The following is an 18786-nucleotide window of genomic DNA, read 5'->3' as shown; positions in this document are numbered from 1 at the left end:
TTGTGGAAGGATTAGTTCCCACGGATATCCTCAAAGTTTGCCTTTACCATTCTGTGTACCTTATTCATTTCCTATTAAACATTGTTTTTTCTGATTATACAAGTAATACACGTTCAATATGGAACACGGAAAGGTAAAAAAAAAAACAAAAACAGCATAATCTCGCCAGGGGTGAAAACATTTCACACCTTCTTTTTGCATATGCCAATTTCCCTGTGAATCTTAGGCAGCATTTTAAAACACACCCAAGAGGTCGCTCTAAATCTAAGCGATGTTAAAGATTAGCTGCTATTCACCAAGTTCATACGGAAATCAAACACTCTTGGTGGAATAAGGAAGCTCGCTTCTAGCAAAGGAACCTGGGCATCCGGGGTTCCCTTAAGGAAGGCAGCTAGCTGGTCCACGAAACAGCTGGTTCTGCAGCCACCCGGGGGCGGAGCGGGCGGAGGCGGAGCTTCGATGATTGGGGTAGGGGGAGAGGAGCTACAGGGCTGCCACCAATCAGGGCTCTGCTTTGTTTTCACGTACCGACCAATGACGGAGCGCTGCTGGCGAGCCTGTCTTCAAATCGGAGACGTGCGCCCCTATCGCAGCCAATCAGCAGGCGCCTCTTACACAGCGTCCGCCGCGTTCTCGCCCCACGGGCAGAGCGGCCCCGCCCCGCCCCGCCCCGCCCCTCCTCTCCGGCCGCGGCCCCGCCCCGCCGCGGGGCTGAGGGGCTGGAGCGGGGCCCGGGCTCCCGGGCTTCTGCGTTCTGCGCCCGCCGCGGCGGTGCCGAGCCCGCAGGCTGCTGATTGTCCTTCGCGGCGGCCGCGGTCGCAGCCTCCTTTCCTCGGCCGGGGCTGCCTGCGCCGGAGCGAGCGCGCCTCTCGCGGCTACAGTCGCCCAGAGCAGGTAAGGGGCGCCGGGGCTGCAGCGCCTGTCCGAGCCCGGGCGCGGGGCGGGCTCCCTGGCTCTCCCGCCGCCGCGGCCGGCAGGTCCGCGTCTCCCTGAGCCTCCCGTCCGCCTCGGGGCGCCTCCGCTGGGAGCGCGCGGCCGCTGCACCTGGCGGGGCGGGGCGGGGGGGCGGGGAGCGGGGAGCCCTGCAGGTGGAGGGGAGACACGGAGTTGACTCAGTCCGGCTTGCGGCGCAGTGGACCTGCTGATAAGGAGCGATAAGCCGAGTGGCTTTTTTTTTTTTTTTAAAGCGGGAAAGGTGTCTGTACTTAGGTGGTGTGAGTTATAGCCTTCGTGGACACGGGCCCTTTGCAGTGCGTTTAGCCAGGAACATGATTTACTTATTACTTATTATTTTAAAATTCAAAGCAGCCTTTAATGTGAACTTATTCGGGGTTTTTTCTTCCGTGACAAGTAGACCCAGCAGTGTGACTCACCCTTGTCTGGGCTGCAGTGCGGGCCGTGCGGTGGGGACGAGGGGAGCAACGCGGATGGCGATGCCGAGCTAGTGTGCAAGAGTCTGGGGGTGGCAGCTTGTCTCTGTGACTCCTCGTGGGTGGGTGTAGACTTGAGATTCTTTTTCTTATTTTTTAAACATTAGCATTCGAATAAAAAAAAGCCTTTCTAAACACAGCCTCCGGGCTTTAGGTTTTAGGGATGCACCTGCTACCCACGCAGTAATACTTTGCAGACAAGTCCTCGGCAGTTAACTACAGTGATGTGATTTACCTGTAATGAAGCACCTTGAATTGCTGTTACCTTTTCTTTGACTTGCGTGATAGCTTTTTCTCATTTACCATTTGTTCACAAGTGAAATGAAGGTCACGAGTTTTACCGGAAATGGCATAGTGAGGACTCTTGGAGCAGGTCCTCCCTTCCAGGTGCACTGCATTTAGGTCTTTGAATTGAGAAGCTCACTGCCCTGCATCAATATTGGTATTCTCTTACTCTCCAGAAGCAGGTCGTGCACCTCACGCCCATTTTGGAGGTACGTAAACTCAGAGCCCTAGAGATGAAGGGAATTCTGCCCCAGGTCTGTAGACTCCTGCGATTATATACCTGTTATGGGTTTAATGCACGATCCAATAAGGTTCCCACCATCAAGCAAGCTTCTGCATACCGATTTGATTCCCATGTACACCAGTTAGAGGTGGAGATGGTTATTTCCAAGTAAAATATTCTTAGGCTTTTTTTTTTTTTTTTTTTCTTTCTCCCCCTCCTAGGTTGCTAAGATAGTTTGAATTTCACCAGAAAGGTGATTTTTCACACAGGTAAGAAAACCGGTGCTATGTGAAAAATCTCTATTTTAAGTTTTGGGAGGTTTTCCACATTAGAAAATCTTATCTTCTTTGTTTGCATCTCTGGCTTAGTATTGGACTTGAATACTGCTTTCTGAATTGAACTAGTTAATATTCATAAGGCAAGTAAAACTGAAGCGTAATACATTTTGGTTACGATTTTGTTTCAGGAAGTTTTTACTATAAATTTAGAAGTGTCGAACATGTAAAAATCATCTCTTCCTTGATGGGAGTAACCCAAGGGAGTTTGGGGGTTAACGGCAAGTGGGGTTAGATGGGTAGTTGAGAGGGACCCCTTGAGTGATGTCAAGGCTTGGGGAACCTGGGGAGTTGTTAGGTTATGTTAAATTTATTAGTCATCAGGAACATGGAAATGTCTTATTTATTACTGAATGGAGCTGTTTAATCATGAAGCAACATCTTGTTTTCATGGCAGGTGCTCTGCTGGGTGGAACGTGTACATTTTGACATAACTTATTTGTCATGTAAGGCATCCCTTACGTAGGGCTTGTCCGTTCGGCTCTGATTCTGTTTACTCATTTATTTGTTTTTGCATTAATGTCTTTACTTAATATTTTTTTTTTTGAACATTAGGAATTTTTTTTTTTTTAGTTATTTCTGAGATATACATTTTAAAGTAATAACCAGAATTATGACTTATAACATTATACCAGAACATATACGATTCTTAGAAATTTCACGTAATGTCTGAAACATTTATATTAACATATTTCCATACAAATAACCCAATGAAAGTTTAGTATTAGTTGTTTTGTTTGTTTGTTTTTTTATATTGCAGGTTCTTATTAGTCATCAATTTTATACACATCAGTTCTTTACTTAATTTTTACTCCTCTGGTCACATTAAAATTTCTAGCACCCAAGCAGAACATTCCATAAAGAAGCCTTTATCATCTGCTAATTTGTACGGAAAGTGAGATCTCTTCTGATTAGCACCTCTTGCAGTGTGGGAAGTTGGAAAGAGATTTAGGCTGTTTGTAGGGTATTTACCTGTATTCTTAGCTAGGGCCTGTAGCCCCCATGTGATTTTCAGGGTTTCTACCCTTCAAAAAAGATTTAATTACCACATTACACAGCTTCCACTAGATGGTGCACTGGGTGCTGTTTACTGGAGATTTCAATCAGATTTTTTTTGTTTTTATTAATAGCATTTCACTGACAAAGATACAAATGTGCTGCAACTGTCATCACTGAAATTCAAACAGAATTGCAATCAGTGATTTAAGTCAGTTTTATTAAATGAGATTATTTGGAAGGACATGGCAGCTTAATTTAAAGTGAGGGAAGTTGTTAGTAATTTTAGAAACAACAGCTAAAAAACTCTCTGGTTCTTGCTGTGCTCAGGAACCTAGAACAGAGTGTGAATTTATTGGTCCTTATTTATGTACACTTGAACTGGTTTGTTTTTAATGGTTTGTGTTTTGTTGACATCTGTGTGAACTCTGATGAACTGTTTGAGCACGGCTTTATGCTTTGCCCTCTTAGATTACTGATTCTTTAAACGAAGAGGTAGGATAAAGTGGCTATATATAGCAAGATTATTTGATACCTGCTATGAACGAATACTTAAGTTAAAAATCTTTTTTTCCAGGCACGTAAAACAGTTTTTATTCCTTGAATGCTCACTTCGTAAATCTTTCTATTGTTTTGGGAAAGCATGATTGTCAACTTCACTTAGGAAAGAGCGGGGAGCTTTCTTTCTCCCTTGGGTGGCGGGAGCTTGCTTGTTACTGGCCTGGTTACTGGTTAAATTGCTTGTCACCTGTGGTTACAGAAAGGAGATGAAAAAACACAGCCGCGGCTTTGGTAAAATGCCGTGCCGTTTTCGGGTTAGAAATGGCAGGGTTAGTGCAGAGTGAGGTCTGGTTAGGGTGACTGCATTTTGTGAGATGTTTTGCGGAAAACCCTGGACTTTTAAAAGGCAGCGCAAGCACTCAGGTGAGAAGGTCTGTAGGCGGTTGGTGTGTGTCTGTATGATCCAGTCCCGCTGAGCTTTGTGTGGGCAGGAGAGCTTTGGTAGTTGCTTCTTGGAACCAGTTCTGGTCCTCAGGGGAGGTGATGGTGGTTTGGGAGGGGAAAATCAGTAGGTGCCGCTCCTTCCAGGAAGGAAGCTCCTGGCGGGGCTGCCCGCCCTTGGGGGAGCGTGGCTGGGCGGCGGGCGGGTGTAAGCAGCCTGGCGATGAAAAAGCTGCCTGAGTGTGGGCTTCCCCGAGTCAGGGAGCATTCTGAGTCAGGTTCACAGCCGCCCCGTGGTCCAGGCTTGGGCTGCTTAATGCTGCCGGCTTCACATTTATGTAAAATAAGTAGAATCCTGAACTTGGTAAAATGAATGACCTGTGTATGCAAGTGAATGGCTTAAGAGAGTTATTTGGCATGTGATAGGTTCTCGAATTATGGTAGGTGCTTGAACATACCTCTGAGACTCTGTCTTCCATTCCCTTTGGAAAAAGGCGTTATTAGAAATAGGAAACCTTGAATACGCACGGAGCTGGGGTGTTCATATTGGGCAGTTGATTTGGGGACAAAAGAAGGCCCTGGTCTAAATATTGCTTTGAGAAGAGAAGGGTCGGGTAGGGTGCCCTAGAGGGCTGGTCCAGCTAAGGGGCCGGGAAAACTTTAGCACTTATTGCTGTAGTCTGTACAGTAAAAGCCTCTGATTAGCTTTACTTGTGATGAAAAGCTTGCTCTTTGCAAGACAGTGCCTCTGTATGTGTACTTAACAGCAGTTTGAATCATGAGAATCAAACATTTCTGAGGGTTGTAAACTTTTTGTTTTGGCACTTGGAAGTCTGTGGAAACAAGGTTGTAGAAATTTGGAGTGGAGCCAAGGATGAAAAGGGTTGTGGAGCCATGGACCAAGGTTTGCCAAGCTTCTGCAGCTGATACTCAAAATATTTGTTTTTTCTCTTCCTAATATGGCTCGGGATTTAAATTGTGAAGATTCTGTTTGGACCTCTGTGCTCCCTTTCATGTTTGGAATGTAGCTCAGTCCCCAGTAGGGCCCATCAGAGTTGACTATTTTTTAGACGGTCTAATCAGGGTACAGAGTCCAGGGGGGGAGGAGGTGCCGTGCTGTGGGTAATGAGGAAATGAATTAATATCATTTTGATCTTTTTTAAAATAGGGTCACAATTTCGCATTTTGGAATTTTCAAAATGGTAGTCATTTCACCTTTAACATTCATACAGTTGAGTATGAAAACTTTAGGCTGAGGTTCTCAAACTTTATCATTCCTCAGAATCACCGGGAGGGCTTGTTAAAATTCAGGTGGCTGGTTCGCTCCCACAGTTTCTGATTCCTCAGGTGTGGGGATGGGCCCTGAGAATATGCATTGCTAATAAGTTCCAGGGTGACGGGTGGCGATGCTTCTGGTCCGGGGAAAACCGCTGGCAAGATTCCAGGGGGGAATATAAATGTGGTGGTGCAGAACCCAGGCTTTCAATGCCTGCTCTGCCTGTTATTCCTTCTTTGACATCAGGCAACTTTCTTACCTCTGGTTTTTCATTTCTAAAGTGGAAATAATGTTAGTATGTTGTTGGGAGTGTTACGTGACCTCAAGTGTGTATAAAAACTCGTAGGACGTTGCCTGGAGGGTTGCAAGCATGCAATAAATGCTGGCTTTTAATCATAAAAGTCAACTAGTGAAGGAAATAACTAGAATCCTGAACCTTGTAAAGTTGAGGTATGTTCCTTGAGGACAGAAACTTCTATCTGTATCCTCATTTCCCTGCCGAGTGCTGTGGGAAAGATACATGAGTACTCAACTTCTGTTTAGTGAATGAAGGGAAAGTTTGTGGATCCTAATGATTTTCCAGAAACCTTTTTAGAGACATAGAGCATTCACATCACTGGTGTCTTTTTCCCCCTCTAAAAAGCTTGAACTCTTTGGTCAAAATATATTCGACTCTAGCTGTAGTCACTGTAGTCCCTACTTGATAGAACAGGAATCTTAAAGGTTCTATGGCACCTGGCAGCACCTGGATGTCCTTCAGACCATCTGCAGCCTCCCCTGGAGCACGGTGACTGAACTCGATGCCCGGGATGCAGTACCTGGAGACCTTTCCGAAGCTTGCTGGATGCCTGGCTCACTTTCTTCCCACGGATCTCTGAGAGCCGCCTTCTCTCTGGCGATCCCCTGGGTAGTAGCCCCTCCCTTCCCATCACTTCCTGTCACAATCACCCATTTTATTTCCATTGTAGCAGTGATCACACGCTTAACCATAGCTTTATCTGTTTCCTCTTTATTGTTTCACTGGAATGTCAACTCTGAGGGCAGGGACCTGATCTTCCCTACCGTGTCCCCAGCACGGGCGCAGGGCCTGGTGTACAGGGAGATGCCGGTTGAGTGAAGGGGCGTGTGAGATGGGGACCCCCTCTCCCACATCAGGTGTGCAGACCTGGGTTAGTGGTCCTCTATCACCACTGGTCCTCGCAGAGCCTCTCGTGTTAATTTATTGCGTTTCCCCCTTTTCTCCTCACAGCACCCTCTCTCAGGCATAGCTGTAATTTCCTTGAGTTCTGCCAGGTGATTAGCTGGGCTGGCTGTGCTCGGTTACACGCCCCACATTCTTGCTGGCACTTGATAGTTGCTGACCTTATAATTTTTTTCTAACCTGATGCCACAGATGGAGTGTCTGGGCACATATGTTACTGTTTTTATTTGCAATTCTGTGATTACTAGTGCAGTTAAGTATCTTATCAGATGCTTATTAAGTGTGTGGGTTTCCCTTTCTGTGAATAGGCACTGACGTATTTATCTGTATTTAATTTTTTTGCAGGGGGAGCAATCTATGGTATTTTAGTGGCCAGCTTTTCTTTTGGGTGTTCTATGAAGATGATGATTTCATTTTTACATAATGGTCATTTGTCATTTCCTTCCAGTTCTTGCTCTCTGTGTGTTCTTGCCTCGCTGCATTTGTCTAGACTTGCGATGATGCGTTGAAGATTAGCAGAGATAGCGGCCGCTTGATCACTTTAATACCCTAAAGGGAATTCATCCTTAGTTTTGCCTTTAATTGGGAGATTTCATTTTTTTAAATTGTATTTGATTTCATTTTTTAAAAATTCGTTGTGACTTCACTGTCGTTTAAAAAACTGGAGAAGTAAGCAGAGAATTCTCTTCCTGATCTTGGTAAGGAAACTGACCTAGATGGTATATAGCTCTTAACCCTGAAAAGTTACAGTTGTCTGTATTGAGGTTTTTAAATTAAATATTTGAATTATTTTCATCAGGCTTTTCCAAACTAAGTTGTATATGATGACTCTGGTTAGTTGAAAGCCATCGTGGGTTTGGAAAAACAAAGCAGAGATCGTTATGCATCTTATACCGTGAATTTTAAAAACTTTATTCAAGTGTAAGATATACCTAGAAAAATGCGTACACCATATACCTAGAAATATATAGTGCATGTGTCCCAAGTGTGCGGCTCACTGAATTTTCACAGAGCAAACACACTTGTGTAACCAGCATTCAGGTGAAGAAACAGAACATTGCAGGACCCCAGAGGCCATTCTCCTACTCACTTCCCTGATCCTGACTTGTAACGATGTGGAGTAGTTTGGGTTCCCTGTCACCCGGCTCCTGCTGGGCTCCCAACTTTGTTCCAAGGAGAAATCAAAGTCATGTCTGAGAGCTTTGAAGAAGCATGGCCTTGACCTAGACTCCAGTTCTCGCAGCTGTTGTTTTCAAACCTTTGGTCACAGTACCACTTCACACTTTTAAAAATTATTAAGGATGTTTTGTCTGTGTGGGTTGTATCTATTAGTATTTACTGGGTTAGAACTTCAAACAGGAAATTTTATTTATAAATTCATTAAAAAATAATAACCCCATTATATGTTAACATAAATAACTTCTTTATGAAAAATAACTTTATTAAAATAATTGAGAAGTGTGACATTGTTTTACATTTTTGCAGCTCTTTTTAATGTCTGGCTTAGTAAGGACAGCTGCATTTTCGTATCTGTTTCTGTATTCACTCTGTTGTGATTTATTGTTTGGCTGAAATATATGAAGATAATCCCACCTTACACAGACCTGCAGTTGGAAAAGAGAGGAGTATTTTAGTATTCTTTTTAGATAATCATTCTTTGATCCTACACTAAAACTCTGTAAGTGGTAATTCCTTAAAGTTGAGTTGCAGAGCAGAAGCTGAGCCCCAGTCAATGAAGTTTTCTCGCTCTGTTACATTTAAATCTATCGGTCTTTCTTGTACTTTGAATCTTTTTACCCATACATGATTGAGAAAATGTTCATTCATGGAATTATATAAATCTGCCAAATATTGGCATGTGTTATGATACCATTTGAAAAAAAAAAAAAAAAAAACCATTTGTAGGAGCACCAGGGAGCCCATCAGAAGAATCTGTGAGTACTGAGAAAGCTTTCATGCAAGTTCCTGGCGGCAGGTATAATTTTTCCAAAAACTGAATTTCTGCTTGAAAGCTTGAATTTTATTATTGGAAACAAACACTTCAGGTGTTTTCCTTGAAGCGTCTGGCTCACTGGGTTCAGTTTTGAGAAAATGTTGACCAGATACGCAACTTTCAGTACTCAGTTTGTCTTCCAGTTATTTATATAAGAATACTACTCTATGGGGAATTAAAAAAAGCCGCTAGTTCAGCTTACACATAGAGCAACTGGCACAGTTTCTTTTCCTCGAGATGACCGTCATTCTCCAGTGGACAGCTCAGGTTCTTATGTGCACTTCCTATTTTGTCACACAGAATATTAAAAAGACATGCATTCAAGGGTCAAGATTTCACCCAGTTGTTAGTTTTCACCGTTTCTTCAAGGACATTCTTAGGTGAAACTGGTGCTTTTTTCCCCCTGAGTTCCTCTTGGTGAGGACTGCGGTGATGACCTGCACAGTTGGTGCCCCTGCCCTGCTTTGTGCTAAGGTGCCAGCGATTTTACACGCCCTGGCTTGAATATCATCTGTGCACATGTCAGTGTAGTGAAAAGCACAACCTCTCAGCGTTGTTACACAAATAGTTTTTGTGTCCGGAAAGGTTCTTGAGAAGTCCCAGGATTTCCTGGACCCTGAGAGCAAGGAGCTGGCACCTAGCATCTCCTCCAGGAGCTGGCACCTAGCATCTCCTCCAGGAGCTGGCACCTAGCATCTCCTCCAGGAGCTGGCACCTAGCATCTCCTCCAGCGCAGCCGAGGGCCAGCGCCTCATTCTGATGTCTGCCTGACGGTGCTGAACCAGACCCAGCTTCTTTGCCTACTTACTCCTAAAGCGATCTTCTTGGAAGCAGGGACTTGCCACTTCTTGGCTCAGCTCGGCTGTATTTTTCCCAGTGAAAGAAAGTTTAGTAACACTAGGAAAGCAAATATTTCTGAGATCAGCAACTCCAGACGTATATGAAGCTGTGCATTTTGCTGTCTTAACACAGTAAACACATCCACAAACATGCTATTACTTGGTTGCTTTTTCTCATCTTTTTAGACGGAGATAATCACAAAGAGACTTGGAAGAAATGTCCTGTGCGTGTATCAAAAAATATTTGCTTGGTAACATCATAATTAAGAAGAATTATAACAGGTAGTAACCTGTTGTGATGCTCTCAATTTAATGTGTGGTTTAACCTGTTCTTCTGTTCTTTTATTTCCTGTAAATGCTAATCTGATCTTGATTTGATTCAGTTTCTATTTTTTTGGCAAAATTGCTTCCTAGGTGGTTGAGTGTGCTGGTAGCTGGATTCAGGCAGTGTTGGTTGTCTCTCTGTGATGTTCACGGTCATTGATAATCATTGCCTAGATCCATTATTTTATTAGGGGTTTGCAAAATCGTGATATTTAAATTCTGTCTTCCTTTTTAATTTATTAGGATATTTTAATAAAGAGAAAGTATATTATTTGAGATGTAGTTAGTAGAGAAAAGGCAGCTTAAATGTTCGATTAAAAAAAATTAGTTTTCAACACTGGTTTTCAAGTATGTTCAGGATGAAGAAATTGGTCTGTCCTTTTTCTTTGAAACGCCAAGCTAAATTGCACTGGTTTGTAGAAGTAAGTAAATCCAAAGGAAACTATTAACAGAAAAGTCCTTTTGTTGTATTCTTAAAGTAGCTTAACTCATTTGAAATAAAATATAATAGTAGACACATCTTGGTGCTATTAAAGGAATTGGAATTTTTTTGAGTTAAACCAAGATTTTTCTTGCCTCTAGAATAATGTATTTATTGCATGTAATTATCCTTTTACACGTCTTACATTGTGTTCCGAGAGCAGATTTGAAAGTGTATAAGGCATCCTGCCTTGAAGGTGCTGATGGTGCAATAAAACAGGTGAAAAGTTGACCGTTTATATAAATCTGTCACTGGCATTCTGTGGGTTGCAATATTTCCCCCTTAAAAATTTATAGTGCTGAGAAATGGATGATAGAAGATAAAGTTTTCTTTGGAAAAGCGAAAGCAGTAGGTAAAACTGGTCATCTGAGGAGCAAGTCAAATGGAACTAGGGCGTCTGTTGGATTCGGGTGAGAGAAAAAGGAGAGGCAGATGCCTGCAGTTCTGACCTGCAGACTTTCACCCGGGTTCCTGCTGGGGCCGCCTGTGACTTGGAGCAGGTCCTTCTGCTTCAGGTCAGGCTGGTTTTCAGCTGCTCCTCCCTCCCCGCATTCCTTCTTATAATTGGAGTGATTGCTGAATGCACGATACTCAGTACCTGGATGACAAAAGATTATATAAATATTTGTACGTTTGTGAAACCCCTCCTGGGAACTGACTCATACCCGTGATCAAGGGTGGGATTCTTCATACGCTAGTTGGTCCTGTACCCTTCCTCTCGTGTGTGTTTCAGATTGGTGTCCTCAGCAAAGTGCTTTATTTCATTACTGATGCACATAGTTTCAGGACTAAGATTTGTTAACTTGTGTTCAGCGCAGTGTCTTACACTTTGTAAATGACAACTAAAGTGATTTTGCTTTGGCTTCTGGTGTCCTCCGTGTTTCTGACCTCCAGAGGACTCCAGAACTGGGTAATTAAATTTACTCTTCTGCATATGGAGCCTAAAATATCCCTCAGGGACAGACTGTGACTGCTGAGGCGGGACTGCTTATCAGAATAGAGATTTTCCTGTCTGAGAATAATTGTGGACTTAATAAAGGCTTTGGCTTTAGCAGACTGGGACAGGCTTGGAGTTGACAAATAATCGCTGCCGTTTATCGGTCCCTTGCTGTAAGCCAGGCGCTTTGCTGAGCTAGCTCTCCTTAGATATTTGTGCTTAATTCTTACAGCAGCCCTTTAAGCTATTGTCATTTTTATTTTGCAAATGGGAAAAAACCAAGTCATGGAGAAGTTAAATAATTTGCCCTGAGTCATATGACTAGGAAGTGGTAAAAGCTTGGATTCAGACCCACGTCACCTGTTCTTCTAAACATCAGAGAGCAGATAGTGTGAGAGTGTCATATGATTTGAACTCGTACCGGAATTCTTCTCTCCTTTATACATCTTCAGTCTGTCTTTCTTTGGCTCCTTATCTTAGTCTGGACAAGCACGAGTCTCACCGACTTCGGCCAGCGCACTAACACTTTCCACCAAAGTGCAGCCCTCAGTGACAGAAGTTTGCCCTGGAGAAGTCTGAGGGCTCTTCAAGGAGTAGCCCACCAAAAGCACAAAATTGTTCTGAAGTTTATGTTTGATCTGATAGGTTACACGTCACTTGCCATTGTGTAAAATGGACATTCCGGGAAGATGTGGCATTTTTATGCCCACCCTTCACCCTCCACAAGAGACCTCAGTTTGAGAGCAAGTCTGTGGGACCTTGCGGAGATGTCCTGGCCAGATGTGGGCACTGGGTAGTTCTCCCTGTTGGCGTGGTGAGGCCGGGAGGGCAGGAGGGCCCTGACGCGGTGCGGGGGGACACTGGTGAGGGGGCAACGGGGGGGGGGGCAGCGCGGCAGGGCTGGGCTGGATGCGGATTCGGGCGGAGACTGAGTGAGCTGATGGCCGAATGGAGCGCTTAGTTCTCCGGCTTCTCAGACAGTGTCATCTCTTCTCTGTTCCTGCTGCTGCCTCTTCTTCTTGCTGCTGTCCCTCAGTTGTGGGAGTGCGCGACACACGCGCGCACACACACACACACACACACACACACCCCCACACCCCATGGCTTTGCCCATCGTCTGGGTTCCGCCCGTGCTTTCTCTGTGAGCGACTCCAAACTGCCGGGGTTCCAGCGAGCTCGGGTCCACTGAGCCCACCTGAGCCTCGTTTGCGGGAGTCGGTCTGCACTTGCTTTGGGGCATCCCCTGGATGTTTGAATGTCTCCGAGTTAGCGTTGATTTCAGCTGCTCTTCCCTCTGAAGCCGACTGTGACATTTTTAGGCCGTCTACAAATGGCCAGGAAGAGAGCATTTGCGTGTCCACTGTGGATTCCCCTCAGATCCCTGTTGAATCAGCCAAGGGGGCCAGAGCTCACTGGAAGGTTGAGCTGAGGCAGCATGAACTGGAATTCCTTTCTCTGGCCTGTGGTTCCCAGTGAAGCGTGCGTCTGCCTGCGACAGCGTCAGGGCTTACGTCGCGTTTCCAGCAGATCTGCGGGAACAATCGAGTACTTCCTTTTACGAGAATGTGCATAAACACTAGGTTCTGAGGTTTTTTAAACTACGCTTAGCTTCTTCAAGGCCAGACGCCTCCTCGTGAGGCTGCCGGGCTGATGCTCTGGATGGTGACTACACCTCCAGTCTCCCGTGTCCTGGAGAGTCTTTTTCTCCAACTCGCTTCCTAGTTTAGTTGGTATTTATTACCCTGGTCACCGAAGACCTTAAGGCCATATACGTATGTCTTAATGGTTAAGGATGAAGTCTGTAAAACAGAAGCATTTTTTCGCAGGCCACTTGGTTGAGGTATGACTGACGTACAAAAAGCTGAATGTACTCGATGTCTGCAATTTAGTGAGTGTGCATTTCGAGATAAGTGTACATCTGGGAAATCATTGGTACGCTCTGTGCCATCACCTCCAAAAGTTTCTTTCTGCCCTCTGTATTATTATTTTGTGGTGAGAATACTTGACATGAGATCTGCCCTCTGAGCAGGTTAAGAATGCCGCGTGCTGCTGTATCTGGAGGCGCCGTGCTGTGCAAATCTCTTGAGACTTTCATCTCCTATAACTGAAACTTTGTACCCTTTGTCTCATGCCTCCCCGCGTCCCCCTGCCCCCAGCCCCTGGAGACCACCGCTCCACTCTTTGCTCTGTGAGTCTGCCTGTTTAGATTGATCACAGAAGCAGTGCCATGTAGCACCTCTGCCTGTGACTGGCCTGTTTCACGTACCACAGTATCCTCCAGGTTCATCCACATCGTCAAATGGCAAGATCTCCTTCTTCTTTAAGGCTGAATAATATGCTAAACATTTTTGGATTCAATTCCAGCTCTGCTCGTTGCTGGCCTTACGAACGAAGGCACATTATTTACTCTAAGCCTCCGTTTTCTTACCTGAAGCCGGCTGGCGGCAGTGCCTGCCTCAGGCGAGGGTGGCGAGAGCCCTTGGTGTCGCGTCTGGCACCGATCGAAGGTCCACAAGTGGCGGTTGCTCTTCCTTGTTAATTAGCAGTGTGGTTGGAGACCCTGCAGGGCCGGTTTCCCGTCTCTGCGGTCCGTCAGCGAGCAGCTGCCGGCAGGTCTTCCTTGCCGGGGTCTCGTGGCGCCGTTGCTGGTCACCCTGCCCTTCACGGTCTCTCCACGTTCCGTGTTGCGGCGCACGCACGGTCTGCCGTCCATCCTTTGGCTCTCCCACACTGGGACTTTCAGAGCCTGTCGTATTTAGGCCCACGGGTTATTCTTTCCGACCCGCCCCCTACTCTGGTCACACGTAGGACCGTGTTCCGGGACGTGCATCGTCCTCTGTGTGGTCTGTGCTGACATCCTGGATTTGCTGCAAGTGCCCACCGTCTGTCACGGACAGTCGTGACCTTGCTGTGTGCAGGGCTCCCGGGTCGGAGATGCTCAGGCCTCGGTCCTCACCCCCCGCCTTGGCTGGGCCCTGGCCTGCCTTTAGAGGTCCAGAGTCTAAGAAGCTTCATGACTCTTGCTGTTCTTAATCTAGAGTCCAGAGCACTAGAAACCCCACCTGTCTCCTTTATGCCTAAACCCCGTTCAGAGGAATTTCGCTCCCAGAGATGTGAGCTGCAGCGTCATTGTATTGCTTCTCTATGTCTTCGTCTTCCTAAAACTCAAAAGTGTTGCGTGGGTGCACAGTAGTGTTTCCTTTTGGTGTATTTTTGTTCTCTTAGTTTAAGGGATCTTGGCAGTGGCTAAAATGAATCTCTTGTTAAAAAAAAAAAAGTGGGGGGGATGTAAGATGCATGAGTTTATCTGTTCCTTGTTGTCTGGAATCCCTGCTGACCCGGACGCAGCTGCGCCAGCCCCTGTTGTGTTCTGGGCGCAGCGGGGAAGCCGGGGCTCCCAGGCCTTTGTCCATTCAGGTGGCCTGACCTGCACTGCATCCTACGTCATGATAGTCTTATGGGATCGTTTCGCTACGGGTAGGATTGAATTTCCTTGGCTTTGATGGGGCATCTTAAGATTAAGAGACCGAGAGGAGGCAGCGTGTCCTTGAGGGCGGGGCTTTGCCCTCTTCTTGTTTCGCTGCTGCCCTCGGGGTGAGGGATGGCGGAGCGAATGCGTGGCTCTCCTCCGGAACGTGCTGTGCATCTCATAGTGGGCAAATAGGAGCCCAGGCCGCTGCTCCAGAGGTGTGCCCCTGTGCTGCCAGGCGCCTGGCGGGGCCTTGGAGGAGGACCGGGGAGGGGTGGGGAGGGGTGGGGAGGGCATTTATCCAGAGTTGTCTCCAGCAGCCTCTTCTTCCTTCTGGAATCTTCCTCTCAGCTCCCCTAGGAGACACGGAGGCCAGTGCTCTTTCCTGGCTGTCGCCGCTGAGGACTCACCGTGGTTAAGGCCCACCAGATAGAGGAATTTCAGGGTACCGAGCCCAGGGTTCAGACCTGCTAATTAGGCCCTTGTGTTTCAAGAAATACATCCCAAATAGAAGCTGGCTGCTTGGTGAAGTGAGTTTCACCCAGTGGAGCTTGGGTCATCCAGGTGAGACGGGTCAGACGTGGTCTGTGTGGTATTTTCATTAGGTGAGAGGTTGGATCCTTTTTTTTTTGAATAATTTGGGTAAAATTTCAGAAATACTGAATGGCGAAGAGACCAGGGTAAGTACCATATGACCTTCACCCCAGATTAACAGATGTTAACATTTTGGCATATTTGGTTCAGATTTGTTTTTAAATGACAGAAAAGAAACAGTGTAGATAAAGTTGAAGCATAATTTGTTGCCCTTCCCAGTTCTCTTGCCTTTTCTTCCCCACAAGCAATTGCTAATATGAATTTGTATCCTTCCATCTTTTTCTAAATGTGCTTTTACATATGAATGTTTCTATCCTTTTAATGGCATATACGGTGTAAAAATGATCATCAGCAGAAAAGATACACTGCATGTTTTGTTCTGTTACTTGTTTTTAAAAAATTGTCTGTTTTGAGAGTAGCTAGCTGTGGAGACACGGAGATCAGATGACATTTTCAATTCTAATTTTTTGTATTGTCTGCAGATGTCTTCTGTTTGTACCCAAAATTGCTAATGGAAATCCATTATTGGTTCCCTGATATTTAATAGAAATCCTTATTTGTTTGGAATGCCTTAAATTGATTAGAATTTTAAAAAATTGCTACCATTAGTAAGTTGAAAGCCTAATTTGTGGCTAAAATTTCCACATGTACTTCAGCAGATGGTCTCAATATTCTGTGTTTCGAAAAGATGCTGCAAAGATACTGCATTGGGTGTGGAATCGTTGGTAGGGGATGAGTGGGTGGCTGGGAGTTTTTGTCTTGAGCTGACATGTAGAACCGCTGTTGCTAGGGCCGCTTAGGGAAGGTGGGATTGTGTGGGGAAGTGTGTTATTAAATGTTTTTTCCCTTTTTTTGGTTAACAGTTGTTAGTTTTTTTTTAATATTAGAACATGTCTCCTTTGGTTTAAGAAATATACCTAAATATAACATTAATACTTATAAGATGAATCTCGCCTGTTCTTCTCAGCAAGCTCCGATGCCGCTGTCCCCACTGTCTGGTGGACCTTGCCCGTGGGTCGCTCATCTTGACCTCATGCAAAGACTAAAGTGGAAAAACAGGCCCACTTGTAAATGTACCCAGTTCCTGTTTATGGCATCACTGTTCTTTTCATATCTGAGATTAGGAACTGTAGGATCATCTTTGAATTCCAGCATCTCTTTATTTTTCACTTTTAGATCTGCTTTCCCCTCACCACCCCCCAACCCCCCGACATTCTACTGCCCTGATCTCTTGTGTTCTAATGGCATTGCTGTCCTTCTGGTCTAAGTCTGCTCACCTCTGACTTAGCTCACTGCGGCTGCTGCTTTGCTGAATATGCAGCCTTCGGTGTCCCCTGTCCCCTGTTAACCAGATTTAAAAACACTGCCCACATTACACTGTTTTCAAAGAGGACTTCTCCCCCATGGACCCTTAAGGGCTCTGAAGTTGCTGTAATCCAGCCCCAGTTCTATCACTTACCAACTATATGACCTTGAATATGTTGTCAGTATTCTGAGACTCAGTTTCCTCATGTGTAAACTGAGGCAGTAACAGTAGTGTTTAGGGTAGAGGGCTGTCAAGGGCTTGAAGTCAGAGAACATACTTGGAAGTACGGTAGCTGGCACGGTCCAATGTTCGGGCAGTTATTCCTAATCGGATCAAGTTTTTAATCCCTTTACCCAGATTTCATCGTTTTTCATATTGTGCTACTCTGTAAGTATTCAGCTTTAACCTTCTAAAACTATAAACTGGTTGTGTGATCAGTTTAGTCTTGTTGAACTTTAACCCCTTTCCTTCCAATCAGACCTTTGCATGCGTGTAAACCTGGGATCCTGTAAATACATACACCCGCAGGATTGGGTGCCTCAGAGTTTTCTACCTGTAATGTCTTTCTTTTTGTTTATGTTCTGTCCATCCTTTAATAATCGAACTCAAAGACCCTCTTTTCTGTTTTTATTTTCCACTTTTTTTTTTCAACAGTAACTTACAGCAATGGATTATTTTATTCATCTTTATATAATACCTTCTTGTTAGTTTAGTACCTTTATGTAGAAGCTATTTCCCTACCTCAGTTGTAAGTCCCTTCTGGGCTGGGCCCCTATTTTGAACTACTCTTGCAGCCTAACCATTGCTGAGTACTTAGTAACGTCTTGATGGCGCTTGCTGCTTGGTAACATTCATGCTCGGGGTGAAAATCGTGGCAGTCTTTTTGGCCAGGACTGCTTCGCACGTGAATGAGTGTTGATGTGTGTGGACTCAGCAGAGCTATTGCTGCAGGAGTATGGTGGCGTGTACGACGGGCAGGGTTTCTGCTCTTGTTTGAAGGGAAGGCTGCTGTCGGACACGAGCTGGGAGGAGAGTGAGCCCAGCAGGGCACAGGAGGTGCAGGTCGTAGCCGGAGCGGAGGAAGCGGAACTGGTCCAGGGCTCAGCCTGCAGAAGTGGTGGCTGAACAGAGGCTGAGCGCGGCCGCCCGCGGGACCTGGAACAGGGTTTCGGGCAGAGGGGATAGTGTACGTGGGAAAGGGGAGCCGAGACAGAGCTTGGCGCGGTGTAGACTAGAAGTGCTTAAGACTGGAGCTCTGTTTTGTTTCTTCTAAATCTTTTTTATGGAAGTCTAGTTGATTTACAGTGTTGTGTTAGTTTCTGCTGTAGAGCAAAGTGACCCGGTTACACACACATATGTACGTACACACACACATTCTTTTGCATATGGTTTTCCAGTACCGTTGATCACAGGATACTGAGTATAGTTCCCTGTGGTCCGCCGCAGGACCCTGCTGTTATCGGAGACCGGAGCTCTGAACGTGAAGGGGCACGCGGTCCCGGGCGAGCTGGTGAGCTAGGGAGGAGGGGCGGCATTGGCCGCGGTCTTCTCAAGCCACTTTCTGGATGTTTAGATTAGATTCTAAGAGCCAGTTTTCAGGTAGGGAGGGAGCTAACGAGTTTTTAGGACAGATGTGTGTGGGTGTGTACGTGCCGCACACATACTTTTTGTTGAACGATCGCCCCTTAGTCGCCCGTAGCCAGTGCGTTGCAGGGGGGGCAGCTGTAGGTCCACAGCGAGGCCGGTTGCAGCGGCGCAGGGCGGGAAGTGGGCTCATCCCAGAGACCTCAGGAAGATGACGGGACGTGGTGATTGGCTCGACGTGGCGGGGGGAGCCACTCTGAGGGTCTGGCGTGGGCATCTGCGTGGATGCCAGGGTGCGGGGGTCCGGGCAGGTTTGGGAAGTGGCGGAAAGACGTTCAGTTTTAAACATGCTGAGTCGGAGGGGCCTCTGCACGTGAAGCGAGGACGGCTCTTGGTCACACGCTGGGTCTTGGGCGGGGGGAGGCCGGGGGGAGGACTAGAGATTCCGCTTACAGGTGACAGTTGCAGCCAAACTTGTTATTCTTTAGTGGCAGCGTTTTCAAGTTCAACGATACCTTTTAAGTATGGAACTTAACGATTTTGGCGGACTGTTTCGCAGAGATTTGTTGCG

The 18786-nt window shown here is 46.0% G+C and overlaps 1 protein-coding gene across 5 annotated transcripts in view; it reads left to right on the top strand.

Annotated features, from left to right (window-relative positions):
• Positions 1 to 696: 696 nt before the first annotated feature.
• Positions 697 to 18786, top strand: part of MPP7 (MAGUK p55 scaffold protein 7) — a 252180-nt gene continuing 234090 nt past the window's right edge. For 2 of the 5 annotated variants that reach the window (XM_061181526.1, XM_061181525.1), the window contains exons 1-2: positions 697 to 894; positions 2160 to 2207. The gene's annotated coding sequence lies outside the window, so the exon portion shown is untranslated. Of the gene's footprint in view, positions 895 to 1872; positions 1925 to 2159; positions 2208 to 9741; positions 9803 to 18786 lie in introns of those variants that run through there. The other 3 variants (XM_061181527.1, XM_061181523.1, XM_061181528.1) reach the window with 3 other exon arrangements.

Source organism: Eubalaena glacialis, chromosome 2 (genome assembly GCF_028564815.1).
Source record: "Eubalaena glacialis isolate mEubGla1 chromosome 2, mEubGla1.1.hap2.+ XY, whole genome shotgun sequence".
Taxonomy (NCBI): Eukaryota; Metazoa; Chordata; class Mammalia; order Artiodactyla; family Balaenidae; genus Eubalaena; species Eubalaena glacialis.
Note: the sequence above shows the minus strand (reverse complement) of the source record. Positions and strands in the feature narration are given on the sequence as shown.